This window comes from Eschrichtius robustus (assembly GCF_028021215.1).
Source record: "Eschrichtius robustus isolate mEscRob2 chromosome Y unlocalized genomic scaffold, mEscRob2.pri SUPER_Y_unloc_1, whole genome shotgun sequence".
Classification (NCBI taxonomy): Eukaryota; Metazoa; Chordata; class Mammalia; order Artiodactyla; family Eschrichtiidae; genus Eschrichtius; species Eschrichtius robustus.
Window position 1 is genome coordinate 1,392,952 of NW_027175152.1, and position 15,391 is coordinate 1,408,342.

Sequence of the window (15,391 nt, forward strand, 5' to 3'; positions counted from 1 at the left end):
AACCTTTACAGACAAGCAAAAGCTAAGAGAATTCAGCACCAACAAACCAGCTTTACAACAAATGCTAAAGGAACTTCTCTAGGCAGGAAACACAAGAGAAGGAAAAGACCTACAATAACAAACCCAAAATAATTAAGAAAACGGTAATAGGAACATACATACCAATAACTACCTTAAATATAAATGGATTAAATGCTCCAACCAAAAGACATAGACTGGCAGAATGGATACAAAAGAAAATGGATAAAATGGATCCAAAATATGAGAACCTCAATACATAAGGCAAATGCTAACAGCCATAAAAGGGGAAATTGACAGTAACACAATCATAGTAGGGGACTACAATGCCTCACTTTCACCAATGGACAGAACTCCAAAATGAAAATAAATAAGGAAATGCAAGCTTTAAATGAAACATTAAACAACATGGATTTAATTGATATTTATAGGACATTCCATCCAAAAACAACAAAATAAACTTTCTTCTCAAGTGCTCACGCAACATTCTCCAGGACAGATTATATCTTGGGTCACAAATCAAGCCTTGGTAAATTTAAGAAAATTGAAATCATATCAAGTATCTTTTCTGACCACGCTATGAGACTAGGTATCAATTACAGGAAAAAAAATCTGTAAAAACTACAAACACATGGAGGGTAAACAATACACTACTAAATAACCAAGAGATCACTGAAGAAATCAAAGAGGAAATCAAAAAATACCTAGAAAAAAATGACAATGAAAACATGACCCCAAACCTATGGTATGCAGCAAAAGCAGTTCCAAAAGTGAAGTTTCTAGCAATACAATCCTACCTCAAGAAACAAGAAACATCTCAAATAAACAACCTAACCTAACACTGAAAGCAATTAGAGAAAGAAGAAGAAAGAAAAATAACCCAAAGCTAGCAGTAGGAAATATCATAAAGATCAGATCAGAAATACATGAAAAAGAAATGAAGGAAACAAAAGCAAAGATCAAAAAACTAAAAGCTGGTTCTTCGAGAAGATAAACAAAATTGATAAACCATTCGCCATTTCTCATTAAGTAAAAAAGGCAGAAGACTCAAATCAATAGAATTAGAAATGAAAAAGGACAGGTAACAACAGACACTGCATAAATACAAAGGATCATGAGAGATTACTACAAGCAACTATATGCCAATAAAATGGACAACATGGAAGAAATGGACAAATTCTTAGAAAAGCACAACCTTCCGAGACTGAAGCAGGAAGAAATAGAAAATATAAGCAGTCCACTCACAATCACTGAAATTGAGACTGTGATTAAAAATCTTCCGACAAAAAAGCCCAGGACCAGAAGGCTTCACAGGCGAATTCTATCAAACATTTAGAGAAGAGTTAGCACCTATAGTCTCAAACTTTTCCAAAATTTTGAGGGAGATTTTGGAGGAAGGAACAGAGGGAGGCACACTCCCAAAACTCAATCTACAAGGGCACAATCACCCTGATATCAAAAACCAGACAAAGATATCACAAAGAAAGAAAACTACAGGCCAATATCACTGATGAACATAAATGCAAAAATACTCCACAAAATACTAGCAAACAGAAACCAACACCATATTAAAAGGATCATGCACCGTGATCAAGTGGGGAACACTTCCAAACTCAGAGGGAGGAACACTCCTAAACTCATTCTACGAGGCCACCATCACCCTGATATCAAAAACCAAAGATATCACAAAGAAAGAAAACTACAGGCCAATATCACTGATGAACATAAATGCAAAAATCCTCAACAAAATACAAGCAAAAAGAATCCAACACCATATTAAAAGGATCATACACTATGATCAAGTGGGGTTTATACCTGGAATGCAAGGATTCTTCAATATTCCCAAATCAATCAATGTGATAAACCATATTAACAAATTGAAGGAGAAAAACCAAATGATCATCTCAATAGATGTACAAAATGCTTTTGACAAAATTCAACACCGATTTATGATAAAAACCCTCCAGAAAGTAGTCATAGTGGGAACTTACCTCAACATAATAAAGGCCATACTTGACAAACCCACAGCCAACATCATTCTCAATGGTGAAAAATTGAAACCGTTTCCTCTAAGATCAGGAATAAGACAAGGTTGTCAACTCTCACCACTATTATTCAACATAGTTTTGGAAGTTTTAGCCACAGCAATCAGAGAAGAAAAGGAAATAAAAGGAATACAAATCAGAAAAGAAGAAGTAAAGCTGTCACTGTTAGCAGATGACATGATAATATACATAGAGAATCCCAAACATGCTACCAGAAAACTACGAGATCCTAATCATTGATTGGTAAAGTAGCAGGATACAAAATTAATGCGCAGAAATCTCTTGCATTCCTATACACTAATGATGAAAAGTCTGAAACAGAAATCAAGGAAACACTCTCATTTACCATTGCAACAAAAGAATAAAATACCTAGGGGTAAACCTACCTAAGGAGACAAAAGACCTCTATGCAGAAAACTGTAAGACACTGATGAAGGAAATTAAAGATGATACAAACAGATGGAGAGATATACCATGTTCTTGGTTTGGAAGAATCAACACTGTGAACATGACTATACTACCCAAAGCTATCTACAGATTCAACGCAATCTACAGATTCCAAAGCTATCTACAGATTCACTGCAATCCCTATCAAACTACCAATGACATTTTTCACAGAACTAGAACAAAAAATTTCACAATTTGTATGGACACACAAAAGACCCCAACTAGCCAAGGCAATCTTGAGAAAGAAAAACGAAGTAGGAGGAATCAGGCTCCCAGACTTCAGACTATGCTGCAGTAATCAAAACAGTATGGCACTGGCACAAAAACAGAAATATAGACCAGTGGAACAGGATAGAAAGCCCAGAGATAAACCCACGCACATACGGACACCTTATTTTTGATAAAGGAGGCAAGAATATACAGTGGAGAAAAGGCAGCCTCTTCAATAAGTGGTGCTGGGAAAACTGGACAGGTACATGTAATAGTATGAAATTAGAACATGTCCTGACACCATGCACAAAAATAAACTCAAAATGGATTAAAGACCTAAATGTAGGGCCAGACACTATCAAACTCTTAGAGGAAAACATAGGCAGAACCCTCCATGACATACAGCAAGATCCTTTTTGACCCATCTCCTTCAGAAATGGAAATAAAAACAAAAATAAACAAATGGGACCTAATGAAACTTAAAAGCATTTGCACAGCAAAGGAAACCATAAACAAGACAAAAAGACAACCCTCAGAATAGTAGAAGATATTTGCAAATGAAGCAACTGACAAAGGATTAACCTCCAAAATTTACAAGCAGCTCATGCAGCTCAATATCAACTAAACAACAACCCAATCCAAAAATAGGCAGAAGACTTAAATAGACATTTCTCCAAAGAAGATATACAGATTGCCAACAAACACATGAAAGAATGCTCAACATCATTAATCATTAGAGAAATGCAAATCAAAACTACAATGAGATATCATCTCACACCAGTCAGAATGGCAATCATCAAAAAATCTACAAACAATACATGCTGGAGAGGGTGTGGAGAAAAGGGAACCCTCTTGCACTGTTGGTGGGAATGTAAATTGATACAGCCACTATGGAGAACAATATGGAGGTTTCTTAATAAACTAAAAATAGAACTACCATATGACCCAGCAATCCCACTACTGGGCATATACCCTGAGAAAACCATAATTCAAAAAGAGTCATGTACCACAATATTCATTGCAGCTCTATTTACAATAGCCAGGACATGGAAGCAACCTAAGTATCCATTGACATATGAATGGATAAAGAAGATGTGGCACATATATACAATGCAGTATTACTCAGCCATAAAAAGAAATGAAATTGAGTTATTTGTAGTGAGGTCGATGGACCTAGAGTCTGTCATACAGACCGAAGTAAGAAAGAGAAAAACAAATACCGTATGCTAACACATATATATGGAATCTTAAAAAAGAAATGGTTCTGAAGAACGTAGGGCAGGACAGGAATAAAGACACAGATGTAGAGAATGGACCTGAGGACACTTGAGGACTTGAGGGCAGCGGGAAAGGTAAGTCGGCATGAAGTGAGAGAGTGGCATGGACATATATACACTACCACATGTGAAATAGATAGCTAGTGGGAAGCAGCCACATAGCTCAGTGCTTTGTGACCACCTAGAGGGTTGCGATAGGGAGGGTGGGAGGGAGATGCAAGAGGGAGGAGATACGGGGATATATGTATACGTAGAGCTGATTAACTTTGTTGTAAAGCAGAAACTGACACACCATTGTAAAGCAATTATACTCCAATAAGGATGTTTAAAAAAACCCAAAAACCTGTTGAGTTTCTATACAACAATGAGCTAGCAGAAAGAGAAATTAAGAAAACAGTCCCATTTACAATCACACATACCAAAAAAAAAAAAAAAAAAACAACCCAGGAATAAATTTTACCAAATTTGTGCAAGACTCCCACCGTTAAACTATAAGATATTTTTGAAAGAAATTGAAGAAGGCATCAAGAAATGAAAGACAGATATAAAAGGTTCATGAATTGGAAGAGTTAACATTGTTTTAATGTCCACATTACCTAAAGTAATCTACAGATCGTTGCAATCCCTATCAAAATCATAAGGACATTTTTCACAAAAATACAATTAAAAAGTCTGAAATTTATATGAAACCACCAAGACCCCAAATAACCAAAAAGAACAAAGCTGGAGGTATCACACTCCCTGATTTAAACTATATTACAAAACCACCGTAATCACAACATCATGGTATTGGCAGGAAAACAGATATGTAGATCAATGGAACAGAATTGAGAGACCAAAAATAATCCCACAGATATAGGTACAATTAATTTTCAACAAAGAGCAAAGAGTACACAATGTAGAGACGACAGTCTTTTCAGTAAATGGAGCTGGGAAAACTGGACAGCCACATGCAAAATTTTTTAAAAAATTAAAAATGAAGCTAGACCACTATCTCATACCACCCATAAAAGGCAACTCAAAGTGAATTAAAGAGTTGAATGTAAGACCTGGAACCTTAAAACTCTCGGAAGAAAATACAGGCAGTTATGCTCTTTGACACTGGTGTTGCAATACCTTTCAACATATGCTTCCTCAGGCAAGAGAAACAAAAACAAAATTAAACAAACGGGACTACATCAAACTGAAAAATCTTCTGCACAGCAAAGGAATGTATCAACAAAAGGAAACGACAACATACTGAATGGGAGAAGTTGGTCACAAATCAAATATCCGATATCCAAAATATATAAGGAATTTATACAACTCAAAAACAAAAAGACAACCCAATTAAAAATGGGCAGAGGACTTAGACATTTTTCCAAGGAAAACACACAGATGTTCAACATGAAAAGATATTCAATATCACTAATTATTGGGAAATCATTACTGAAACCACAATGAGATATCACCTGATGAACCTCTCAGAATGGCTATTATCAAAAAAAGGCAAGAAAAAACAAGTGTTGGCGAGAATGTGGATACAAGAGACCCCTCCTACACTGTTGGTGGGAATATAAATTGGTGCAGGCACTATGGAAAACAGTATAAAAATTCCTCAAAAACTTAAGACTAGAACTAGCATATGATCCAGCTATCCCAATTCAGGGTATCTATCCAAAGAAAATGAAAACACTAATTCAAAAAGATACATGCACCCCAAATGTTCAGACCAGCATTATTCACAATAGCCAAGATACGGAAGCAACCCAAGTGTCCATTGACAGATGAATGGGTAAAGAATATGCGGTACATTTATACAATGGGATACTACTCAGCCATAAAAAAAAAAGGTGACCTTGCCATTTGCTACAACATGGATTGACCTAGAGAGAATTACGCTAAGTGAAATAAGTCAGTCAGAGAAAGACAAATATCACGTTGATTCGCTGACACGTAGAATGTGAGAATATTAAAAACAGATAAAAATAACAACTTAAAAATAAGTGAACAAAGCAAAGAAAAACAAATATGTAGATACAAGCAACAGAGTAGTGACTCCCAGAGGGGAAGAAGTTGTGAGGGGAGGATAAAATGGGTATAGAGGATCAACTTTATGGTGAGAAATGGGAACAAAGTTTTTGGTGGTGAGCATGCTATAGGGTATATAGTAGAAATACAATGTTGTATACATGAAATTTATGGAATGTTATAAAGCAATGTTACTGCAATTTTGAAAAAAACCCTAAAATTAAAAAACAAAATAAATGAATATTAAAAAGCTGGAATTTACATAAAATGGAATATTATTCAGGCTTAAAAAGAAAAGGAGTTCATAAATATGCTACATGTATGAAACTTGAGAACATGACAATGAAATAAGTCATACACAAAAGGACAAATGTTGTATGATTCCACTTACATGAAGTATCTAGAATAGGGGAATTCATGAAGACAGACAATAGAATAGAAAATAATACAGAGGAGGGAGGAAAGGGAAATTATTGCATAATGAATGCAGAGTTTCTGTTTGGAATGATAAAATGTTCTGGAAATAGTGGTAATGATTGTATGAAATAACATTCATATTTTATGGCAAGACAAGAAAAACTTAAAAATAAAAAAGTCTTCTCTGCCCTTTGGCCTCCTCTCTCCCCCACTGTGCATCATATATCTGCATTATGCATCAACCAAACTTCCGCATCAGCAGAAATACCTGCTTAACCATAAAGAGCAAGTGTGTTTTCTAGAAACCATAAATAGTAATTACAAGCTTGCCAACCTACAGAATGTTAATGTAAAAGTACAGTTTATAATTGCTTACTTCTTATTTTTGCTAGAAACTAGGCTTTAAGGTTAAGATTACATTCTTCTATATGTAACTAAAGCTACTAAACTAGTGGGGGAAACATTTCAGTATGGAAGGAAAATGGGAAGTGAGTTTTCAGAAGAAGAGGATACAAGGAATGGAAATGAATTTTGTAAAAGGAAAAAGAAGTGCTTTTGTCCTAGAGCTGGCTGTTTTTGAATGGAAAAGAGTGGGACAAGTTAATATGGATACAGAAAACTGTGAAACGTTTGTGAAGAAGGAACACTGAGAGAAGAGTTTTATGCATAGCCAGGATTGGCTAAGATTGTATTGAATTTAATAAGGTAAATGAATTTTGTTATTAAGAGTATGCTGATGCAAGACATGAGTTTGGTTTTCTCTCTCCGCTGGGAAAACAGAGTTTTCTTAAAATATTGACCTGTTTCTCATAATAGGTTGTGTGAGTTGCTTTGACTTTAAGTGATTCATTACAACCTTTGAGATCTCTTATTGTCCCTTTTGTTAAGTGAATGGGTATCGTTTCTTCAAACACCTGGTCAAATAGGATCATAGGTCATTGTGAATATTTGAAACTTCTTTGATATTTCTGACAAACTTCCCAAAGAGCAAATTCTACATGAAGTTCATTTGACCTCTAGCTAAACCCGGGACACCTCAAATATTTGTTTTCTCTCCATCTCAGAGAGAGGAATATTAAACTAATTAGGTTTATTTGGTATGTTATTACATGGGAACCATTGACAAATGGTGATAAAACTTCTTAGGTTATATTGTTGAGTTGTACAGGTAAGTGTTATTAATATAGATAACCTAGAAATTATATGAAACTCCTGAATATCTGATATGTCCTTGCAAATGTCATCCATCATAATTCTAGTTATTATCTTAAACCGTTGTATGCCACAGCAATAGCCAATTTATGTCAATTGCATTGTAATTAGGTCTTTAACCTTGTCTTTTTAAGTCTTTCGTCATTCATAGACAGTGCTGTACTCTGACACTTTTCCAAAAAATGCTTCATCTTCAAGAGCATTCACAGAAAGGGCTTTCTGACAAGTACAGGTTTCTGATAACTTTCAGATCATACTGCTGAACTGGGTAAGAGATTAAAGAATTCAAATGGAAAACCTGTTGGCTTCTTACAACTATTAATAGCAGATAAAGATCAGTGATAAAACTGAGTAAACTGATGAGTATGGTTAATTTGGGGGATTCTGTCTGAAATACTACTGGTTTTTAATCTGTGTTTTCCAGGCATAAGGAAACCTTTCCCCTTCAGATAATTATGATTTACAGCAATTTGGTAAATTATATCTTTTTAAGTAGAATTGAAATATTTACCTTTTCACTCTTTCTGATCCCTCCAGAATTTAGAAACTCTTAGGTTCCCAGGCATTTATCAAGTAAATAAGGAAGGCTGCCTCCTAAGGTATTCTGAGGACCTGGAGAAGAGAGGAATTGACTGAAACCTATCACCCAAATCTATAGATATTGCAGGCAGAATCTGTGACACCCCCTTGGGGTGACATTCCTTATCTTGATAGTTTTTTAAAAGTTCAATCTGAGATTCCTAATGAAAAGTGCCAGAACATCCAATTTAAAAGAGCTTATGTGGTCAATTAACCAGGTTTATGTTGCAAACAAATTAGGTGGAATATGGCTACATTTGGTAGAAAGGGCGGTAATTTTAGAGAAAAGAAGATTATGTTTCAGTGGACATTAAATTCTAGTTTTTGTTAACTGGGGTCTGTATTTACTGCCTAAGACTCACTTCCCAGAAGGCTCCTTATTGTTATGTTATTATTGTAAAGTTTACTTGAGTTATTAAAAGGGCACTCTAAGTTTGTGTCTGAAGCTTACCACAGCAATCTAACTTTGGATGACAATTAGATGCCCCATGACCTGCAACCAGGAGATTACGCACACTGGAAAAGACATCAGATAAAGGACTCTTTATAGCCATGTTGGAAGGAACCATATCAGGTCTCTCAGATGAACTACAACTCCCATTTCTGACACTCAACTTCAACTAACTGAGACCAGCACTACCAGACGAGGATCAGAAGAGGATGACATCTGAAGATGACCCAAGATGCCAGACCAGGCCTGTATATTAATTACTTTGATAATTACTTATACTTTTGCTTATGAATGAAACGTATTATTTCTTCCTTGGCCTCAATCATTTGCAAATGTGAAAAATAAGTCCAGTTGCTGGATTTGTGGCCAGTTATCTATGTTCCACACTTCTGGATTACCCTGGTGGATTACACCTCTTCAGTGTTCAGACTGGCTAGCCCTACAGGATTTTATCTTAGAAGAAACTCTAGTGTTCACAGCCAATATCACTAAGCCAGTCAATGACACCTGTTCTGAACCTGGCCATAAATACTACTTTTCACTAGATGTTAAAATGTTGGGTACCTCCTAATGGAACCCAGTGGATTTATGGAACAAGTTTATGGCCTTGACTCTCCCCAACTTGGTTAGAAAGATGCACAGTTAGTACCCCTTGGGCCCAAGGTCACCTACAGGTAGCCTTGGAAACAGCTCCTGCCAATCTGTCTTTAATATGAGCATACTGGTTTCTATCACTTTTCCCACAGTATGACCACTTGACCATGATATTTGTTAACTCATCTTATGACATATGAAGAGTCAAATTTCCACTCTGAACAATCTTTTTCTCGGTTTAGGGTGAATACTAGGAAAATGGTTTGGTTCAGGAGGATTTGGGCTCAAATCTTTGCTAATGACATTGTTCATCCTACTGGCAATTTTAATTATAGCTTGTGGAACTTATAAGCTGATAGTTTCTTGCCTTTCACATTGTGTGTCACCTACTTGTACTAAGATAATGATATCTAAATGACTTGAAAGTATAAATCACACCTATAGTTGTCCATAAAATAATGGTCATATACAGTGCACATAAATGGAAAATTGGCTTAAGCCTTACTTTCACAACGTAGAATTGACTCTCAGTCCTTGCCAGATGTTCTGCCAGTAAAACCCAAAAAAAGGAGAAAACCAGGCTATTAGGACCCAGCATCAAGGAACATGAGAAACCCAGAGCAAGTAAGCAACCACCCTGGCATCAAGGGACCAAATATTTGATTACCTAATGCTTTCTATCAAAAGATTTATAACCAAAAGGGAGAAATTGTGAAATAAAATTCATATTTTATGGAAAGATAATAAAAATTTAAACATAAAAAATGTTTTCTGCCCTTTGGTATCCTTTCTCCCCTCTACTGCGCATTGTGTGTCGGTATTATGCACCTCCCCAAGCAGAAATACCTGCTCAACCGTAAATAGTGACATCCTTTTAGCACCAACAAGACAATTCCTTAAAAAAATAACATTCCTTCTTAATCTTGTAATGGTCCACAATGACCCATGACCCACTACATGATACACAGAGGAGGATACATGTGACCACAAAGGTAGAGACTAGAGTGAGGTATCCACATGTTCAGGAATACCTACAGCAGCAGAAGCAGGAAGAGGCAAGAAACATATTTTCCTTTAGAGCACCCTGCTTGCTTTTAGACCCTGGCCTCCAGAATTCTGAGAGAATAAATTTCTGTTGTTTACGTACAAAGTTTATGGCAATTTGTTATAGAAGCCCCTGGAAATTAATAATATATCACCCATGTGATTCATAAAGTCTCACTCACCACTCAGTTGCTAGAATATGATGACAAGAACAAGGCACAAATGAAAATGTCTCTTCCTAACTTCTCTCTCAGAAAGTATAATTGAAAGAATTAAGGGCAAGGGGAGAGTAGATGGAGGATTTTAGAAATTAGCATTTGTGACTGTTGGGATTTTCACTGTCCTTTCAAAATGAAAAAGAAATAGCTGTAAGGCTAGCAGCCTGCACCTATAATACACCAATTAGAAAGTGTGGTCTCAGAAAATACAGTGGGTTTAAACAGTTTGATCCACCTAAAGGTGTTCTTGCCCATGGAAGGGGACACTACTATTGACAATCACGAATAGTAGACATCCCTCAGGTTAAAACTCATTTTCTTTCCTATTTTCTACCTGAAAGCCTAGGCCAGAATGCTTCCCTCTAATAAGCCTGTCTTGAGTAATGCCTCTTTGATTGGATTATATCCATGTTCTTCAGTAGAGAACAAGATCCTTTACTTCATTATATTTGTTTGAACTTACTTTGAGCCTTCTCCAATTCTAAGTCAAAATAGATTCTCAGTTAAGTGATGATTTATAGTCAATGATGCTTTGAAAAAAATGACTTGTTAATGTTTACAGATGACAACTCTATCATAACATTCTCTCAAAACTCTAACCTCCCACCAAAAACAAAAATCTCCTGTATCTATAAAAGTCAGTTTTTACTTCCTTATCTTCATGCTGGAAATAGTATCAAAAGATCAGGCATTTGCCTAAAGCAGACCTGAAAATCTCTTGTAACTGTCACATCTGTCTATTAAGCTGGTAAGGACTACACTATGGAATATGAACATAGAAGCTGTCTTCTATTTGTTTGTAAATTATGCCCTGGTCTGTAATAATAATTGTGTACAATAATTGTAATGTTTATAATTGTAACGATAATTTTAATAGCACTTATCACCATAAGAAACTGCACATCAACTCAAATGGAGGCATATCAAATCCAGCAGGCCCATTAATCATATGAAATGCCCAGTTTGATTTAAATCAAGTTTTTGAATGTCCAGCCCCTTTTGGTAGCAGTTCAAGAAAATTCAATGAATTATAATTAACAGATCTATAACCAAGAATATAACCCATGCTTAATAAAAGCATTAAACTGTGTGAGTCAAAAACTGACAGAACTGAAAGGAGAAATAGATGAATCCACTGTCATAAGTGTAGATTTCAACACACCCCTAACAGAAATGGACATCTCCAGCACGCTAAAAATCAGTAAGGACATAGTTGAACTCAACTACACCATCATTCAACTGGACGTAACTGATATCTATATACTACCCCACCCAACAACAGCAAAATACACACTGTTCTCAAGTTTATGTGGAACATTCATCACACAGACACACACACACACACACACACACACACAGACACACACCACATTCTGGGACATAAAACACACCTTAACAAACTTTAAAAAATAGAAATCATACAAGGTCTGCTCTCACCACAATGGAATTTAACTAGAAATCAACAACAGAAAGACAGCTGGAAAATCTCAAGATACTTGGGAGATAAAACAGCACGGATCAATAGAGAAGTCTCAAGGGAAACTAAAAATATTTTGAATTAAATGAAAATTAAAACACAACTTATCAAAATACCCTTTATGGAATATAACAAAAGCAGCACTTAGAGGAGAATTTATAGTATTAGAAAAGAAGAACAATCTAAAATCAATCATCTATATTTGCATCTTAAAAAACTAGAAAAAGAGCATATTAAATCCAAAGAAAGCAGAAAAGTAATAGTAGAGCAGAAATCAAGGAAAATGAAAACAAGAACTCAAGACAGAAAATCAGTGAAACCAAAATCCTGGGTTGTTTTTTTTTAAAAAAGATCAGTAAAATTAATAAGCCTCTAACCAGGCTAACTAACAAAAGAAGAGAAAAGACAAAACTAACAAATGTCAGAAACAAAAGAGGGGACTCTTCACTAAAGATCCCAGGGGCATTAAAAGGATAGTTAAGCAGCACTTGAACAATTCTATCCCCATCAATTTGAAAACGTAGATGAAACGGACCAATTGCTGAAAAATAGAATGCTTATGCACACAACAGGAAAACAAACAACATGAATAGGCCTATATCTATTTTAAAAATTGAATCGCTAATTAATAATCTTCCAAAGCCGGAAGCAGTGGGTCCAGATGAGATCACTGGTAAATTCTACCAAACATTTAAGGAAGAATTTATACTAATGCTCTACAATGTCTTTCAGAGAATAGAAGCAGAAGGAATACATTTGAACTCATTTTATGTGGCCAACATTACCCTAATACCAAAACCAAAGACATCACATGAAAGATATCTACAAAAGATATCCTAATAATTCTCATAAACAAAAATCCTCAACACAAAACATTAGTAGGGCTTCCCTGGTGCCGCAGTGGTTGAGAGTCTGCCTGCCAATGCAGGGGACACGGGTTCGAGCCCTGGTCTGGGAAGATCCCACGTGCCGCGGAGCAGCTGGGCCCGTGAGCCACAATTACTGAGCCCGCGCGTCTGGAGCCTGTGCTCTGCAAGGAGAGGCCGCGATAGTGAGAGGCCTGCGCACCGCGATGAAGAGTGGTCCCCTCTTGCCACAACTAGAGAAAGCCCTCGCACAGACACGAAGACCCAACACAGCCATAAATAAATAAAAAAACAAATACTTAAAAAAAAAAAAGTAGAAGTCTAAAAAAAAAAATTAGTAAATCAAATTCTACAATGTATAAGAAGAATTATACACTGCAACCAAGTGAGATTTATCTCAGGTACACAAAGTTGCTTCAATGTTTGAAAATCAATTAATGTAATCCATCACATCAACAGGTTAAAGCAGAAAAATCACATGATCATATCAACAGATGCAGTAAAAATATTTGAAAAAAATCTAACCTCCTTTCATAATAAAAAATCTCAGTAGATTAAGAATAGAGAGGTACTTCCTCAATTAGACAAGGAAGATCTAATGTCATACTTAACTGTGAGAATCTCAAAGCTTTCCCACTAAGATCAGGAACAAAACATGAAAATCCCTTATTAGCAGTGCTTTTCAACATTGTGCTGGACTTCCTAGCTAATGCAACAACACAACAAAAGGATATAAAAGGCATACACATAAGGAAAGAAGAAATAAAATCATCTTTCCTCACAGATGACATGCTCATCCAAGTAGAAAATATGAAAGAACTGAGAAAAAAAAAAAAAAAAAAAACCTCCTAGAACTAATAAGCAAGTATAGCAAGGTTGCAGCGACAAGTTAATATACCAAAGTAAATAGCTTTTGTATATACCAGTAAGAACAAGTGGAATTTGAAATTTAAAATACAATGCCATTTACATTAGAACCCCCAAAATTAAATACTTAGGCATAAGCCTAACAAAATATGTGCAAGATCCTCGGGAGGAAAACTATAAAACTCTGATGTACAAATCAAAGAAAAACTAAGTGGAGGGATACCCCATACTGAATAGAAAGGCTCAATATTGTCAAGATGCCTGTTCTTCCCAACTTAATCTAATGCAATTCCAATAAAAATCCCAGCAACTTATTTTGTGGATATCAGCAAACTGATTCTAACAGTTAAATGGAGAGGAAACACACCCAGAACAGCTAACACGATAATATAGACGATTAAATTCAGAAGAATGACACTATCTAACTTCAATGTTAACTACAAAGCTACAGTAATCAACACAGTGTGGTACTGGTGAAAGAAAAGAGATAGAATAGAAACAGATCTATGGAACAGAGAGTCCGGAAGTAAACCCTGATCTTTGACAAAGAAGCAACATCAATACAATGAAGAAAAATAGTGTGTTCAACAAATGGTGCTGAAACAACTGGACACCTACATGTCAAAAAAAAAAAAAAAAAAAAGAATGTAGATACAGCCCTTAACACCTGCCACAAAAATTAATTCAAATTGAATCACAGATCTAAATATAAAACAAAATTATAAAATTCCTAGAAAATAACACAGAAGAAAATCTAAAAGACCTTGGGTTTGGTGTTACGAGGAGAAAAGCTCAGGGAGATGAAATGTCCTGCAAACAAGGATCTCTTATCAGCAGTAATGTATCAGCATCTGTGTTTGTTTAAAATATTGAGAGACAGAGAGAGGGAGAGATTTTTGCTTTCTTGCAGAACATTCAGAGCACATTTCAGCACCCAGATCTTCAACAGAAAACCTTATGGAGCTTCTTGAGGTGTGAGCGGGAGTTAAGGGAAGAACTTCCTGCCAGAACTGGAAGTTCTAATGATAACTGACATTGGATTATTATTTTAAAGGAAAAGAGAAACTGCTACACACTTGAAATGACACAAGTGATCACAGTGGTATTTATGCTGAGTCCTGGAATTTCAAGTACATTAATGGGCTTCAGCAGTTTGCAGAGTAGGGACCCTGACCAGCAGCAGCACCTGGGAGCTGGTTAGAAATACACATCTGTCCCAGATCGGAGGAATCAGTAACTGCAATGGGGCCCTGGCACTCTGCATTTAACCTGGAAGTTTAATCCTCTGGGGGATTCTGATGCCCACTCAAGTTTGAGAACGACCGAGTGCCTTTAAAAACCACCAGCAGAAATGATCTCTAGCCTCAAACACTTATTCCTCCCTACTGATTACCCCTCACCATGTGCAAGACACTCTCCTTACCCTCAGCTACAATCAAAGCTAAGGAGGATACATCTTGCCAGCTACCAATTCTCTGGGTCAATATGCAAATGTATCCCTTGTAAAGCCCTGTGTCTTAGTTGCCAGAACAGCAGGAAGGAAGTCAAATGAATAAAAATTGCTCATTTGGCTATTCACGGACAGCCAGTGCAGGGTGTCTCATCCTGAGCATTATTGAGTTTGGGCACATGATAATATAATTCTTTGTCTTTGGGGGC